This window comes from Oryctolagus cuniculus, chromosome 19, assembly GCF_964237555.1.
Source record: "Oryctolagus cuniculus chromosome 19, mOryCun1.1, whole genome shotgun sequence".
In the NCBI taxonomy this organism is placed as follows: Eukaryota; Metazoa; Chordata; class Mammalia; order Lagomorpha; family Leporidae; genus Oryctolagus; species Oryctolagus cuniculus.
Genome location: NC_091450.1, coordinates 11,324,521 through 11,342,218, shown reverse-complemented (window position 1 = coordinate 11,342,218; position 17,698 = coordinate 11,324,521). Strand labels below are relative to the sequence as shown.

Here is a 17,698-nt window from a genome sequence, read left to right as displayed (position 1 = left end):
AGCTGGCCTGGAAGAGGGTCAACCGGGACAGAATCCGGCGCCCCAACCGGGACTAGAACCCGGTGTGCCGGCGCCGCAAGGTGGAGGATTAGCCTATTGAGCCACGGCGCCGGCTCTAGACTCGTTTATTTCAGTTGGTACAATATCTTATATAGCCAAGACCAGCCAATCTGGTCAAGGGGCGGTCTGTGCCCCAACCAATCACAGCCTGTTGCCAGGCAGTTTCCAAAGCCATCCAATCACAGCCTGTTGCCAGGCAGTTTCCAAAGCCATCCCTGAGTAACTGATGCTCGCTTACCAGTGGCCACCTTGGCACGGCCTTCTCATTCCACCACAGTCTAGGTCCCTTAACTTACAAGGCCTAAAGCCACCAGGTTATTATCTAGCCCCTTTTATCAGATCCTCTTTGCCTCTCAGTCAGAAAACTTATTTGTAACTTGGACAACACTTTTCTTGACTCCTCTAATAGCAACTCTGTCCTTTGTTCTGGACCCTGTCTGGCCCACTCCTTGGTCTCATTCCTTTGTAATTTTGTTGCTTATTAAAGTCAGTGTTTTATATACATTCTGTACATATCCTTTGGGGGCAGCAGTACTATCTTTTAAACAGTATTACTGTAAGTAGTGTACTTCAGAGTGTAAATTACCTTGTTTAAAACTGTGACTTTAACATCTGTGTAATTAGTGCATATGGTTTCTACTCTCCATTATCAAGATAATTCATTATTAGGTAAATTTGGCTAGTAGGGAGTATAGTTATGTGAGCAGTGTTTCCTATTAAATATCAACTACTGTCTCAGTTACACATAGGAACAGCAGCTGCGCCTTGTTCAGGAAAAGTAAATGCACAAAGTTAAAAAGTTAAAGACATGCTGCAAATAACTAGTCATTATTCTGTGTATAAAAGTAGAGCAGAAATTAAACGCTGAGGATTTCTGTAAATTCTTTGTTCTATGTAGTAGATTGCCGTTTATACTCCCAACATGTGTGTACTGATAACCCTCTCCCACACTAATGAGTGGCTTTTCTCCCGGTTTTGCCTGGAATCTGCTTTATTCTCACCCTGCCTCTATACTACAGTGTCTGTTTAAGTGTTTACAGCTGGTGATGGAGCAAACCAAGGCCTTCTGCAACCAGGCGATCAACCAAGTGCTACTACAGGAATGTGCTCGGCTCCCCACCCAGGAAACAGTGGCTTAAAACATTGCCCCATGGCAGTGAAGAGTGCCTCTTTTCTCCACGTCAGCAGAGGTGGCTCTGAGGATGGATCGTCATCCCTCTGCACCTCTTGGACTTCTGGGACTGATGTGGTGGGCTGTGCACCACTGCTTTTCCGCAGATCACTCGGGCCTAATGAAAGATAACATGGCTGGCTAAGGTCAGGGAGGGGCTGGCAAAACGAAAAAGAATGGGAGGCCTCTCAGGGGCGGTTTGAGTCTTGGTTCAGTTCTTCTCCGTGGCAAGCCACCCTACTATCAGGACTCATAGGGCCCCTTGTTCTCCTGATTTTAATTTTAACCTTTGGCCCTTGCATTGTTCACAAACTTGTACAGTTTATGAAACAGAGATTGGGCACCGTTCAATTAATGGTCCAACGGTCCCAATATAAACCGTTAAACGTTTGTAAAACCAATAAAATGTCAGTCCAAACCCATGATTGGGTTTTTCTTTTTTCTTTTTTTTATTTTTTGACAGGCAGAGTGGACAGTGAGAGAGAGAGACAGAGAGAAAGGTCTTCCCTTGCCGTTGGTTCACCCTCCAATGGCCGCCACGGTCAGCGCACTGCGGCCGGCGCACCGCGCTGATCCGATGGCAGGAGCCAGGTACTTCTCCTGGTCTCCCATGGGTGCAGGGCCCAAGTACTTGCGCCATCCTCCACTGCACTCCCTGGCCACAGCAGAGAGCTGGCCTGGTAGATGGGCAACCGGGACAGAATCCAGCGCCCCAACTGGGGCTAGAGCCCGGGGTGCCAGCGCCGCAAGGCGGATTAGCCTAATGAGCCGCGGCGCCAGCCGATTGGGTTTTTCAAACATGTACAAAAACAAGGAGGGATGAAGAGCCAAAGTGACTCCATTTTAAAACAATAAAAAAGCAGCCTCCTTTTCCCATAGCAGACAAGAGTCTTTGTAAAAGCAGGCATTCAAGCATTCCGGAGATACTAAAGCTTACCAGGGACAGCTAGCTCGGTAGACCAAGGACAGCACAGTAGAGATTGCTAAACAAAGTAACTCCCTGTACCCAAAGCTCCTGTGCTGTAAGCCCCCGCTGTAACTCCCTGTGCCCAAAGCTTCCATGCTGTATGTAACTCTTTTTTCCTGCTGATGTAGCCCTTTTTTCCTTTAAAAACTCTCCCAAACAAAGACCGGGACCTCACTCCTTCCTCCACTGTGTGGGTTGGATGGATGGCATCCCTGTCGCGGCTTGTACTCCTGAATAAACCTTGCTTGTGCAGTTCAGTGTGATCGACTCTATGGGGGTCTCTGCGGGGATCTAACTATCTGGGCACAACACCCCCACCCCTGCAATCTGACACTAGGAACACTTACTAGTCACCCAAGTTAACAACAAAAACTGTGAAACAAAAATCAAGAGGACACAGTATGCTAATATTTCTAACAGATAATGCTAATGATATGAACTACAGTATACTAATCACTAAAACCAATTGTATCCAAATTAAGAATTAAAAGTTAGAAAACACACAGAATGCTAAAAATGGTAAAGTGAAACAACAAATATCTTAACTATGGTAACAATTCTAATCAGTAAATCTTAAAATGATCTTATCTAAATCAAAGGATGAAAAATGAGAAAAAAATCAAAAACATGGGGGAGACACAGCAAGAATGCTAGATGAAAACAGCATAAAATACATTTAGCCAGTAACAATAAAAACAAAAAAGAAAATAAAAAACATTTAAGAAAAATAAATACACAAGTATACAAAGTAGAAATAGGCAGCAGAGAGAAATTGAGAAAATAGAAAAATAATAAAACAAGTAGAAAAAAAAGAGAAAAGAACCAATGTAGTAAAAAGAACAAAGAGACCAGACAGACAAAACAGTGATACAAACGACAAGACGAGAAAACCAGTAATGTCATCCAAGTCCTTCAGGCTGCCTCCACAGAGCTTCCTGGGCCAACTGAACAAGAACTGAGGCCAAGCCAGGGAACTGTTATTAAGGCAGTCGGAATGACATAACAATGGCTCCCCTGATGTCAGAGCAAGATACAGACCAATCACAGCTGGGGATACACATGGTGGTTTTCTCAAGAAACTTTCTACCTTGGTTAAAGTGAAAGGACCCCAAAATTTTTTTGCTTAAGTTGGTGATAGCAATTGATGTTTAGGTTTTGATAAATTAACACCTGAAGGCTGTTTCAATGGACTTTTCATTTCTAGTTTTAAACTTTGTAAATAACTCTTGGCTTTGGTAGGACTCCTCAAGCCTACACTCAGAATATCCAACATGATAGGTCTCAACACGTTGGTACCACTTCACTGGCATAATGACAATACAACAAAATATTATGTTTGCCAAGTCACCATCAGGTGCATGGTTCATATCCATAGAGCTGAGAGGGAGGTTTCTTGCATCGTTTACCCTGAAGTTCATCATCAGATTGCTCCTCAGTAACCCTGGAAAGCTGCACAGTAGGGGGCTGATGTAGTCCAGTGCAAACAGCAAAGTGAGAACAAACTGAAATCTATAGCCTCCAAAAGTGCTTCAAATCATAAGGAGGAAGAGAAGACATTCCAGGATATTCCAGTCCTTTGGGTTACCGTAACAAGACCCTGACCTGGGTGACTGAAAAAGAACAGGAATTCATTTTTCACTGTTTTGGAAGTCGGGAAGTCTAGATCAAGGCCCAACAGCTTTACGATCTGGGAAGGGTTCACTCTCTGCTTCTAAGATGGTACCTTCTTAAAGAAAAAAAAAAACACTGATAAGGAAATGAAAGGCTGGTGGTCTAGTGTGGGCCATTCAGCCCAGGTATAGGTGTTGAAATGTTGCACAATTTTGTCCAATACCCGGATGCTGCTTCCAGAAAAATACGGTGCCTTCTTAAGGTTCCTCATGAGGAATGGCCTTCTTAAGCTGTCTTCACCTTATAGAAAGTCCCCCATCCTGGGGCTGCTGTTGTGGGTGGGGTAAGCCACCACCTGTGAAGCCAGCATCCCATATGGGTGCCGGTCCTAGTTGTAAGGGTGTTGGTGGTAGGGGGAAGAGGACATAGAATTACTTGCATAGTTGTTCCATAGGGGAAATACAAATCTCCATAGAGAGGCTCCTTTAAGGAGCTGAAATTCTATGAACAATTGTTCAATGAGGCTACAGCCATCTACAAAGAGCACGGGCTTCAGCATCAGATCTGGTCAAACCCAGCCCTGTCACAGCTGCTTTAAACTAGGCAAGTTTCTGAATTTCTCTGAGCCATTCTTCTATAAAATAGAGACAACAGCACCCACCTTGTATGGGATTCAATCATCTAAATCACACAGTGGCAAATGTGGAGCTCAAAAAAAAAATGAGCTGTGGGGACCATTATTCAGGAAAGTGTATCTAAATCCTCCATTCTTAAAGAAAACTCTAAAAATATAAATAAAGCTTATTTAAGTTTTATATTTTAAGTCACTTAAAAACCTATTTTTCTTCACACTTTCCCCCATATTAAACTATTCCAGTCATTGTCAGGCTTTTTCTGTTGTTTCAATATACATATATAAGTACTGATCCTTTCATTTTCATTTTCACCCTCATTTCCACTCCCCTTTTTCATTTCCTCTTGGTTCATGTCCATTAAACAACTCAGATGTCTTATACACCTAACAAGTACCAGGGTTCTAATCCTGTTTTTGAATTAACTCATTTGACACACTCTTCTCCATCAGGATGGTTCTACTAAAACCATCTAAAGTTTTTCATTTTCCCCAAATTTGAAAGCTACATGTAACTGTCCAACTTCCCCTTCCTGTAATGTTTCATAAACTTTTCATTGTTAAGGTGCTAAATTTAGCATGACATCTGATAAATAAGGAAAATGAGGACCAAGAACTTTGACAAAGAGAGGACCACAGGGAAGTAACTGTCTGAGAATCCTAAGAGTACATGATCTTGACTTATGAGAGGGTCTGTTACGAGAGTAAATATGAAAGAAACAGGCTTCTAATTCATGAACAGAGGATGTCTTTCCATTTCCATGTGTCTTTGATGATTTATTTCATCAGCACTTTATACCTTTATTGTGATCTTTCACTTATTTGGTTAAATTTATTACTGAATAATTTTTGTAGCTATTGTAAATTTAGGCTTTTTTCCCGTTTCATACTTTTTTATTTTATTTTATTTATTTACTTTCTTTTTGACAGGCAGAGTGGACAGAGAAAGAGAGAGAGAGAAAGGTCTTCCTTTTTCCGTTGGTTCACCCCCCAGTGGCTGTTGCGGCCCGCGCACTGCAGACAGCTCACCGCACTGATCCAAAGCAAGGAGCCTGGTGCTTCTCCTAGTCTCCCCTGAGGGTGCAGGGCCCAAGGACTTGGGCCATCCTCCACTGCATTCCTGGGCCATAGCAGAGAGCTGGACAGGAAGAGGAGCAACCGAGACAGAATCCGGTGCCCTGACCGGGACTAGAACCCGTGTGCCAGCACCGCAGGAAGAGGATTAGCCTATTGAGCCGCGGCGCTGGCCACTTTTTTTATTTTATTTAAGATATGCAGACTTCATGTATTTCATATACAGATTCAGGAAGGTGATGATACTTTCCACTCTACTCTCCATCCTGCTCCATCCTGCTCGTATTCCCACCCTTTTTCCTCTTCCCTCTACTATCCCCATTCTTATTTTTTACAAAGATCTTAAACTTAACTTTTACAGAGGATCATTATTAGTGTGTAATCGTTTTGTACATTGATTTTGTATCCTGCGACTTACTGGTTTATCACTCCCAACATTTTTACTGCAGTGTTTTAAGTTTTTCTGTCTAAAATCATGTCTTCTGAAAAAAGATATTTTGACTTCCTCCTTCCCAATTTTCATCCTTTAATTCTTTACTTTGCCTGAGTACTCTTGTGAGTACTTGAGATACTATATTGACTAAGAATGGTTTATGTGGAGTTCTTTTCTTGTTCGACACTCAGGAGAAATGTTTTCAGGTTTTTCCCATTCAGTATGGTATTGGCTATTGTTTTATCATATAGCTTTGATAATTTTAAGCTATGTTTCCTCTGTACCTTGTTTCAATTTTTTTTTATCGTGAAGGGATGTTGAATCTTCTGATGGAAGCATCCACTGCATCTATTGAGATGTGCATGTGTTTTATGTTGTTCATTCTGCTGATGTGATTTCATTGATTTTTATAGATGTTGAACCACACTTGCATGCCTGTGATAAAACCCACTTCATCATATTACATGTTGTAGACATAGATATGTACATATAACCTACATATGTGTATCTGTGATACCTTTTGGATGTATTGTTGCATTCATCATGTTTTCAGAGCCTTCACAGCCTAGAAAGTGTTTGAAATAAGAAAACTCGAACTCACTACCCATGCCTTTTCAATCCCAAAAAGTCCCAAACATTTTCCCAAGGTCACAGAATGACAGACTGTACTAAGGAAAATCTTCAGAACCTAATTGCAGGTCTGGCACTGTGGTGTGGTAGGGTAGGCCTCCACCTGCAGCACTGGCATCCCATATGGGCACCAGTTCATGTCCCAGCTGCTCCTTTTCTGATCCAGCTCCCTGCTATCATCTGAAAAAGCAGTAGAAGGTGGCCCAAGTGCTTGGGCCCCTGCACTCATGTAGCCACTTGGGGAGTGAAGCAGTTGGATAGAAAAGCTTTCTCTCTGTCATTCCCACTCTTTGTCTTTAACTCTGTCTCTCAATTAAATAAATATTCAAAAAAACCCACTATTTCCAATGACAATAAATCTTTCTGCACAGATATAACAATGTTAAATTCCTTCTGTATGGATAAGAATAAGTTGCATGGTCTAGTTTTGTATTCATTCAATAATTTTTTCCATACATTGCATACTGAACCATTGAAACTTCATCAATAATTGGAAATTTAAATCAAATGAATAGGGTCTCCTATAAATTTCATCAATATTTTTCTAAAGCCATGAGAACAAGCATCCTGACAAAAGGAACTAAAAATGTATTCCAAAATTTTGCTGGAAAGGAATCATGCTTTCCTTGGTTGTTTCTACACAATAAGCAGTAGCTTTCTGCATGTTCTTATATATTCGAATCCTCTCTGATAGGACTGCTGGCCAGAATCAGTAAAGTGTCATCAGGTTTGCGTATTTGGTTTATTACATGCTGTCTTTCTGTGACCTTGGGAAATGGCTTCAAGTTTCTGGGATTGAAAAAGCATAGGTAGTGAGTTCAAGCATTCTTATTTCAACCACTGTCTAGGCTGAGAGGCTCTGGAAATGTTATGGAGTCTTAGTTTGGTTGTACTGTTTGTGCAATTCTTCAAGCCTAAAATGATTTCTTCTAAAAAGTTTAGAAGCAGAGATTTTTTTTATGAGTCAATATACACGTGAATGAACCCTCACGTCATCAGATTGTTTTGTGTGCTCATTTAAAAAAAATACCTATTTTCAACTTTGTGCAATTTAAAGGATGGAATGTTCTAAGTTTAGAGTCTGTTTATCATAAAAGGCATGACTTTTGTTTGTTCAAACGAGGGAAATAATCTTTGTAGCTAATCTCAGGTGACACCAAGTTGGCATTATATTTCTTGATAAATTCAGAGCTCCTTCAATTTCCTGATTAGTAGTGTATTTATAGTGAACAGCACACAGTTGAATGCTTCAGAAGATTTATCTACTTATCTGAAAGGTGGAGTTACAGAGAGGGAGAAGCAGAAAGAGAAGCTTTCTATCAACTGGTTCACTCCCCCAAATGGCTGCAATGGCCAGGGATGGGCCAGGCTGAAGCCAGAAGCCAGGAACTTCATGTGGGTGTCCCACATGGGTGCAGGGGCCCAAGAACTTGTGGCCACTTCCATCGCCCTCCTAGATGCATTAGCAGTGAGCCAGATCAGAAGTGGAGCAGCCGGGACTTGAACTGCCACGCAGTTGGGATGCTGGCATTCCAGATGGTGACTTAACTCACTGTATCACAGCACCAGCGCCACACAGTTGAATTTTTAATGTTATGCTTACGTGGTGACATCATGTCTTTCTTCAGGTAAGGGAAATCCCTCTTTTCACAAGGACGATTGCATAAAGAAGTTGACAGGTGTATCTGTTGTCTTCTTTTCCAGAGTGTTTGGTTATCTTTGCCAGAACTCCTTTTCTTTCTCAGAAACAAACATCTGAGGAGTTACTGAGATGAACATTCTATTTCTTTATGTGTTAATGGTTTATTATCATTGGAGGAAGTCTTCATTGATTTTTCTCATCAGTACAATCCCAGACATTCACCTAAAAATCCACCCCAGCAGTTCTTTTGTTCTTTATGGTGAGAGCTTTTGTGTTTAGATAACTAAAATTTGAGGGGTTCCAGCGCTGTGGTGTAATGGGTAAAGCTGTTTCATGGAATGCTAGCATCTCATGAGAGTGCTGGTTCAAGTCCTGGCTGCTCCACTTCGATCCAGCTCCCTGCTATGGCCTGTAAAAGCAGTAGAAGATGGCCCAAGTCCTTGGGCCCTTGTACCCACGTGGAAGACCTGGAGGAGTCTCCTGGCTCCTGGCTTTGAATCGGCGCAGCTCCAGCTGTTGTGGCCAACTGGGAAGTGATCCAGCAGATGGAATACCCTCTCTCTCTCTCTCTGCCTCTGCTTCTCTCTCTGTGTAACTCTTGACTTTAAATAAAGATTAAAAAATTAACATTTTGAGCTATGTTTTACTTTTGCCCAATAATTTTATTGAAAAGTGCTTTGAAAAAAAAAAGTATTTTGAGAAATCAAAAATAAAACTATCCATGAAAAACTTACTTATCCTTACTATATTACAGCTATTTTTACTATATTATGCAACTATGATTTTAATGTTTTAATAGTAAAACATGCATTAGGATTTTTGCATATTTTTCTTTCCTACAAGTTTAGTTACTTCAATTTAATTCATGCAGATGGTATTTATCCTATAGTAGAATGGAGAAAAAGTATATAGATAAAAATGCAAACGTGCAAATTTTCAACTTCAAATATGTAAATAATTTCCTTTTCAAGATTGGTGTTTATTTGAGAGGTAGAGTAACAGAAGAAGAGACAGAGAGAAAAGTCTTCCATCTTCTGGGGCGCTCCCCAAATGGTTGCTACAGCCAGAGCTGAGCTGATTGGAAACCAGGAGCCAAGAGCCTCCTTGGGGTCTCCCACATGGGTGCAGGGGCCTAAGCACTTGGGCCAACTTTCATGGGTTTTCCTGGGCATAGAAGAGAGCTGGATTGGAAGAGATGCAGCCAGGTCGAACTGCTGCCCATATGGGACGTGGGTGCTGCAGGTGCTGGCTTAGCCCATTACACTACTGCACTGGCCCCAGTAATTCCTTTTGTAAGTTAAATGTATCATATTTGTTAGATGCTCTTTACACACACACACACTCACTCACACACTCACACTCAAAAATTTGTAACCAAAACATCTTATTTGTATTTTGTTTGGAAAATACAGCAAGTCGATCTGCAAAGACACTTAAGCAGGTCAAGGGTACACAATAATGAGACATTTATTAGGATGACTTTATGGAGAAGGTGATCTGCATGAATGAGAGCCATCAGAATAAAACCATCTTCTGCAATTTTGGTCAAAGCTTTCTTATTCTTTTCTTGCTTAGTCTAATAAGGAATGAAATTGATAACAAATAGATGGTCTGTTTCATAGTATTACATACATTTTACTAACACCAGATGTGTTGGAAGTGATATTTGTAGGAGAAACAAGGTTGAGACTTCTACACATAAATTACGATAATTGTTGACTCTTAAAAGGTACTGATGATTTTGGAAGAGAATTTTGGAAGGAGTAGATAAGCACCAGTGATGATCTAGTTACACAGATTAATTCTCAGAAGTTGTGCGCTTTATAAAAACTACAGGATAAACAAAACATCATTAAGGTTTGTAGTTCTATTTAGTCCCATTTAAAAAGTTTTGCTTTTGTGGCCTGGGATTTTGGAGTTTTCCTCCTACATTGTCTCCTAGGAGTTTTACAATTTCTATTCCTAGAGTTAGTCATTTTGAGTTGTTGTTGTGTATGGTAGAATGATCCAATTCCATTCTTTTGCTTATAGAAATCCAGTTTATCCATAACTATTATTTTAAAAGATTTATTTTATCCTTTTGAAAGGCAGAGTTAGAGGAAGAGACAGAGACCTTCCATCTGCTGGTTCACTCCCCAAATGGATGCAATGGCCAGGGCTGGGCCAGACCAGAGACAGGAGCCAGGAGCTACTACCAGGTCTCCCATGTGAGTGCTGGGGCACAAGTACTTGTTCCATCTTCAACTGATTTCTGGAAATGGAGCAGCTTGGACTCTAACCAGTGACCATATGGGATGCCATCATTCTAGGCAGCAGCTCAACTTGTTATGCCACAATGCCGGCCCCCATTTATTTATTTTTTAAGAAGTTGAAAATTTTATTTTGCTGCAGATTTGTTGCTTCACTGTATGAAATACCATTAGCAAAGACAGCACATTGGAAAGTTAATATGGTATTGTTCTCTGATACTGTAAAACTAGCAAAATCCTTTCTCTGCTTCCACCTGTTTTCTTTTTTTAAGGGAAAGAATTTATGGGGAGAAACCCGACAGACTGGAGAGAAGGGACAGAGAAGGAAAAAGGCAGAAAGAAAGTGTAAGAGAGAGACAGAGATCAGGAGATGGAGAGGAAGAGAGAGCTGCATGCTCAGGAATAGCTCCCTTTAACACGTTGCCAGGGGGTGGGCAGGGAAGTAGAAGCCTCGAATCCCATTAGGATGTGGGTGGGGCTGACATTGATGTGGCCACCTGGCTTCCTGCCATGGCGGCGGGGTTGGGGATAGGATGGTGTCAGGGTGTAGATCGCACAGTAGATAAGACTGCATCATTTTACTAACATTCCCCCCGTTTGGTTTTTATGAAGCAGGAGTTTTATGGGATTACATTAGCCCCAAAAGTCCAGGAGGGGTAGAGGGACGATGATCTGTCTTAAGCTACTTCCTGCTGACATGGGCGATGAGGTGCTCTTCTCTGGGATGGGGCAATGTCTCAAGCCGCTGTCTCCTGGATGGGGAGCCAAGTCTATCCCTGTAGCAGCATTTGGTTGACCAGCTGGTTGCTGAAGCTCCTGGTTCGTTCCATTATCAATAAGTAAATACAATAGTATAAAAGACAGGGTGAGACTAGCAACCAATGATCTTAAGAGTGGCATTAACCCAGTAATGAGAGGATTTCATAGAGGAGGGGAAATGTTTTAGTTTCATGAGCAGAAAATCTGAGATATAAAACTGTGGATGATAAGACAAAATAGGCATGTTGAAAATTATAAGCTCATTAACCAACAGGAGGCACTTATTTACTTCGCACAGTAGTTTCAAAAGCAGCTGAAGGATTTTACAAAACACTTAATCCTTTAGCCCCTAGACCTTTCTCATTAAGATAACCATCACATCTAGTAACACAAGATCATTAGACTTTTTAGCTTTCAGACATTTGTATCAGTAGCATTTTATATTATAAAAACTTAAAATGTTGGGCCGGCGCCGCGGCTCACTAGGCTAATCCTCCGCCTAGCGGCCCCGGCACACCGGGTTCTAGTCCCGGTCGGGGCGCCGGATTCTGTCCCGGTTGCCCCTCTTCCAGGCCAGCTCTCTGCTGTGGCCAGGGAGTGCAGTGGAGGATGGCCTGGGTGCTTGGGCCCTGCACCCCATGGGAGACCAGGAAAAGCACCTGGCTCCTGGCTCCTGCCATCAGATCAGCGCGGTGCGCCGGCCGCAGCGCGCCGGCCGCGGCGGCCATTGTAGGGTGAACCAACGGCAAAAGGAAGACCTTTCTCCCTGTCTCTCTCTCTCACTGTCCACTCTGCCTGTCAAAAAAAAAAAAAAAAAAACTTAAAATGTAACACCACTTCACATCTTGACAGTACTTCTAACATAATCCAAATAGCCTGATTAGTTGGTGTCTCTGTGTCTTTGACAGTTTCCAGGGGCCCATCTGGAAATTGTCAAAGTCTAGATTTTTGAAATTTTGATTTTTTGAATGCCTGTCAAGGATGCCAAGAAGGCTCAAAATCCAAAATATCTCGTTTAAATAGGATCCCTTAACATCGTGACATAATATAGACCAAATTTGATGAGTTACAAGGTTAGTATTCAAATGTTTTTGAATAAGCATATATTTAATAACCCATAGCTCTTAATAAAAAACTCATCTGTTTTGAAACAATTAGAATTTAACAGAGACATTAAGAGAACATAATAGACTAGTTTAACTGCTTTATCAGAGGTTCAGATTCTATGTCTTAGGAAAATAATAGCTTTTGTGTCCAAAATTTCTTTCATAACATTCTGTGACTTCCACATACCCTCTTCAACTTATTTGAAATGTTACATCATTTCCATTCCAGTCTAGAGTAAACTAGGCATCAGGATGAAGTAATTTTTTTTGACTTTTGAACTGCTGCTTTTATTGTTATTCTAAAGAAAATTTTATACAAAATTCACAGACATAAGGATAAAGCTGATAAAATTATAACTATGATGAAAAAGAATTATTAATGGTGACTCAATATTCTGAGTAACAAAATTGCATAGCTTTAACAGGTATTTGTAATATGCTGATTCCCACTGTCCCAGCACCATTTATCTGTTGCTCTCCATTGGCTTTATCTGTTGCTTTCTCATTGGATTATCATGTTACCGTAGCTACTGTAGGTGACTAGCTAGTGTTCCTAGTGTCCCAGTACACTAGGCACAAGAGATATCCTGACGATGAAAGGCGTCAGATCCTCCCACACTGAGAAGGAGGTGTTCCGTGGATATGGGGTCTTCGGGATCATTGGCAAGGGCAGCTTTGGGCAGGTGAAGCTGGCCCTCCATCTGGAGAGCAGAACCAAGGGGGCTATGGAGATCACTGCCAGAGGTGACGGGGATTCTTCCAAGTTCCCGCAAGCTTGGGTAGCAGCAGAAATTATGCATTCTCTGCATCACCCTAACATTATAAAGCTGTTACAGGTAAACTACACAGCAGATAGAGCCTGTCTTTTCATTGGGTATTTTAGCGGTGTGGGGGTGGACCTTGAAAAGTATGTCGAGGTGTGCAGCCACCTTCATGAAGGAGAAGCATGTTGGTACTTCATTCAGACATTAGTAGCAGTGGAGTACTACCACATGCAACACATTGTTCACAGAGACTTAAAATTGGAAAATCTCCTTCTGGACTGACCTATTAAGCTAATTGACTTTGGCTTTAGCCAAAAACTGACTGAAGGCCAACAACTAAAGTCCTTGTGTGGGACACTTGAATATTACACCCCAGAAGAATTCCTAGATAAGGAGTTTGATGGGTATAAAGCCGACATGTGGAGCCTGGGCCTGGTCCTGTACACCATAGCAACAGGTGGCTGCCCTTTGAAGGGGAGAGCTTTGGGCACTTGAAGGAAGCGATCCTGGCTGGCTCGTAACCTAATCCCCTCCTATGTAAGTGGGGAACTGGAGAGATGCTGGATTGGTTAATGACTTTTGACCCTGCTGAGAGGCCCACAGTGGCAGATGCTATGGGCCACAAGTGGCTCAGCATGGAGCAGAAAAAGGGCCCAAAGCAAGTGACATCACACTTTTCAGTCTCTGAGTTCTCCCGAGAACCAGGAAATCGATGAAGCTGTGGAGAACCTGGTGTCTCTGGAGGGCCTTAAAGAATAGGACTGCCCCATTCCACCTCCTCCCCCATGCAATGCTGGGGAAAATACCAGCCAAAGGCTTACAGCAGAGATGTAGAAAATCAAACTGACATGGGGATCCTGAAAGTGAGAAATACCTGCCAGGCCTTGTCTTCCAGCTGGGCTGTGAGGAGGAGGATGGCTGCTTGTCCCCTGCTCTGAGCTGTGGGAAATCCCAGCCAAAGACTTACAGCACACAAGGGGAAACGAAATTGACATGGGGTTCCTAGCTCCTTCCAAAATTGAAGGTCAGCAATACCTGTCAGTCCTTGTCTTCCAGCTGGGCCATGAGGAAGAGGATGGCTGCTTGTCCCCTGTGCTGGGCTGTGGGAAATCCCAGGAGGGCCTCAGTGGAGCAGCAAGAACTGAGCTCACTCAAGGGGAGCTTCTAGGATCTGCTCAGTACGCTGAGGCTCAAAACTACCTGTGGAGCTGGGCTTCCAGCTGATCCATAAAGTAGTGTCCTTGACGCCCAGCTTCAGGCCAGTGCTGTGTCCCCAGTGCTGCCTGAAGGTGACCAGTCAGCAGGGCTAAATGCCTGCCCTAGAGCCCACAGGATGGACAGTTCCCCACCTGGTCTGATGAGGATCCACACTTCCTGGCCAGTCCTCAGGTACAAGAGCCCCGTGACCTCTGTGTCCAGTCTCAACACCAGCAGCAGTGAGGCCTGCAGTTCAGATAGTCTTCATCCTGGCATAAGGAGGAGGACCTACACTCCCAGGCCTCAGGCACAACAGCCCTGTGTCCTCCACTCTCAGCACCAGCAGCAGTGAGGCTGACAGGACAGATGGTCCCCAACCTGCTGTGAGGAGGAAGACCTACATTCCCTGGCCAGTTCTCAGGTACAACAGCCCTGTGTTCTCCAAGTTGGAAATATTGCTGACTTAAAAGGCAAATTTGAAACTGAGGACTGTTGGTGAACAATTGTGTGCTGGCACCCAGGATACTGATTGAACCTTCTGCTTGTTGACAGCAGGACACGAAGGCTCAGTGTCTGCAGAAGCAGTGTCCCCATCTCTTATTGGGGCTTTGGGGACAGCACGTCTTCATCTGAGGATGTCAGAAGAGAACCTCGAAAAGCTGATGGACACGCGGATGCAGAGGGCCTGAAATTGCTGACTACAAGTCAGAAAACGACTCCTGAATCAAAGGTTTTAGAAAATAAAGTTTCCTCAGAACAATTAAAAGCCTCTCATCAGAATTGTGAATATCATTTTCAAGAGACTTCAGAAAGGTATAACTAAGATGCTTATGTAATGAGTTTTCTGCTTGTTCATATTCGGAACTGGCCTGGTGAATAAAGACAGGGACGATGGCCCTCAAAAAAAAAAAAAAAAAGATTCAGCTCTGGCCAAATGCTGACCAGGGTGAGCACTGTGATGGCAGCTGGGGACAAGTTCTCGAACAGGTAAACACCTGTGAGAATCTGAAAATGACCCCACTCCTGGGACAAAATGAGGACAGAAGATTCGTTGCAGGATCCACAGCCTCCCTGGGGCCAGCAAGCAGCTCACTCCTTCTGTTCCCCAGGCCCCTCCATGGTGACTCTGCAACCAAGGAGGGGGGTGCTGGTGAGAGGCCATGGACACTCAGGGACTGGTGGAACCAGGGCAGCCCTTTGGTGATCCGTGTGCTGAGGAAGCCCATGACCCTGCAGCTATGGGGGCAGCACATGAGGCAGAATCCCAACTCATCGATCTGCAACCTCCAGTTCTGTAACTGCTCACACTCAGCAATGATGTGTGCTGCCTGCTGGGCCAGCCAGACCTCCAGGGCTCACAGCTCCTTGAAGCTGAAAGGCAAAAATCCCGTCATGACACAACCCCAAAGAACCACAGGGAACTGCTCCCACAGTTACTGTCCATCAGATCAGAGGGATCAGCCCCACAGGCAGTGCCTGATGCCCAGGTCCCTGAATGGTGAACTGTGCAGAGGGTAGGGACAATGAATAGCCCCCCCCCACTCCCCTAGGAAGATCACTCTTCATCCTCCTTGGCCATCCAGCTGTCCTCCCATGACTGTCACTGCACCTGTGCAGAAGACACCCTGGGAACCACATGCCTGGTGGGTTCACAGATGGGCTCACCCCACACCTGAATTCAGTGCTCACCATATTGCTTGCCCAGACATCCGTGTCCTGACACAGGTTCACACCTAGGGCACACAGGCACCCACGCTCCAGGTTCACTCTGAGGAAGCAACGGCATGACTATATCCATGGTCAGCACACAGTGGGCACCACTGAAGACTCAGCCAGCATCACCCTCAGCAGCAGCCCAGAGAGGCCAGGGCCACCCACCTGGAAGCAAATGTCCCCAAGTCAGCAGGACACGCAGAGCTGGATCCACCCAGCTCTGCCAAACATGCCTCCTGTCTAGAAATTGATCCCCAGGTCAGGCAGTTACTGGACACAGTGGTCCTCTAACTGCCACAGAACACAGAAAGAGGGGGTTCTGGGTAATGGAAGCATTGTGGAGTTCTAGCAGCCCTGTCCCAGTGGTGCCCTCCCAGGTCAGGAGGGCTGAGTGTCAGCCTCCTCAACCTCAGAATAAACAAAATCCCCTACAGGGGGCTGCTGTGGTCTTTCCAAGGCTCACAAAAGAGGGAAGAACTGTGGCAAATGTGCCACGACCTAGCTCTGCCACCACCTTCTGTCACCTGATTGATAAATCCCAACCTTCTTCAGGGCTCTACCTGTAACCTGTCCTCTTCCTCCAATACACCTCTATTTTGTAACAATGTGTTGTTGTTATTATTATTATTTGTTTTATTTGTAAATCAGAGCAAGAGAGAAAAAGAGGGAGAGAGATTTTTCTAACCTCTGGTTTACTCCTCAAATGGCTGGGACAGCTAGGTCTCAGCCAGGCATGCTGTACTCTTCCATGGGTGGCAGGGACTCGAGAACTTGGATCATCCTCTGCGCCTTCCCAGTCACATTAGCTGGGAGCTGAATTGGAAGTGGAGCAGCCAAGATTCAAACCAGCCCTCCAGTATGGGATGCCCGTTTCCCAAGCAGTAGTTTAATCTGCTATGCCATTGCTACCCCTTGTAACAACTTTCAAAGCCTTGGCATTTTGAATTTCAGTTAGTGCAATGAGTCCCCCCCCCCAACATCTCACCCAGCTCCCTGAGTTCAGTCTGTGCCCACCCCTGAAGTAAGCAAGATTCCTATGGCAACAGACTTCTGACAGAGGACAAGTCTAAGCCCTGCTGATCCATTCTGTGTCCTCCCACTCTGCTCCTGTCCTGTTCTCTGTGGTGCTGTCAGCATTGGTCACCAGAGAGTTTTCCCAGGATGACAGAGAAGGGAGCAGATGGCTGAGCATGGCCTTCTTTGTGTCCTGTGTCAGCCCCACCTAGTCTGTCTGGGAGGAACTGGGCCTCTACCCTGGGTGCAGGTGAGGGGTTAAGAGACGAAACACTGTGATTTCAGCACAGGTACGTGACACACATGTAGGTAACACTGAAGCTGATACTGACAATAATGGCATGGCAAGTGTGGGGGAGGGCAGGAGCACCTGGGAGAGCTGGGTGCTGGGGAGACCACCAGGGAATGCTAGGGATCCCTGTCCCCAGGAGCAGCTCAGCCTCCCCTAATGCCGTGTTCCTCCAGATCACCTCTGGCCCCTGCAGCAGCGTGGAGAACCTGGTTGGTTTGGTCCAGCTTTGTGGGCTTGCTCCTGCTGCATTCCAGCGGCTTTTGCTCTTCCCAATGCAGCGGGGCCTGAACTGCACTCCCTTGTGGAGTGAGCATGTGTGAGTCTGTGTGTGCGTTTGTGTGTAAGTGTGTATGTCCTAGCTCTGTGGTTTCTGCTCCAACTGGGC

General features: G+C 44.2%; 1 protein-coding gene across 22 annotated transcripts in view; it reads left to right on the top strand.

Annotated features, from left to right (window-relative positions):
* Nucleotides 1–17,698, top strand: part of LOC103346408 (trafficking protein particle complex subunit 9) — a 142,825-nt gene that overhangs the window by 81,886 nt on the left and 43,241 nt on the right. Inside the window, exon 8 of one of the 22 annotated variants that reach the window (XM_070064969.1) lies at nt 1,092–15,328. The exons of 20 other annotated variants lie outside the window; for them this stretch is intronic. The gene's annotated coding sequence lies outside the window, so the exon portion shown is untranslated. Of the gene's footprint in view, nt 1–1,079; nt 15,329–17,698 lie in introns of those variants that run through there. One more of the 22 variants, XM_070064960.1, reaches the window with a different exon arrangement.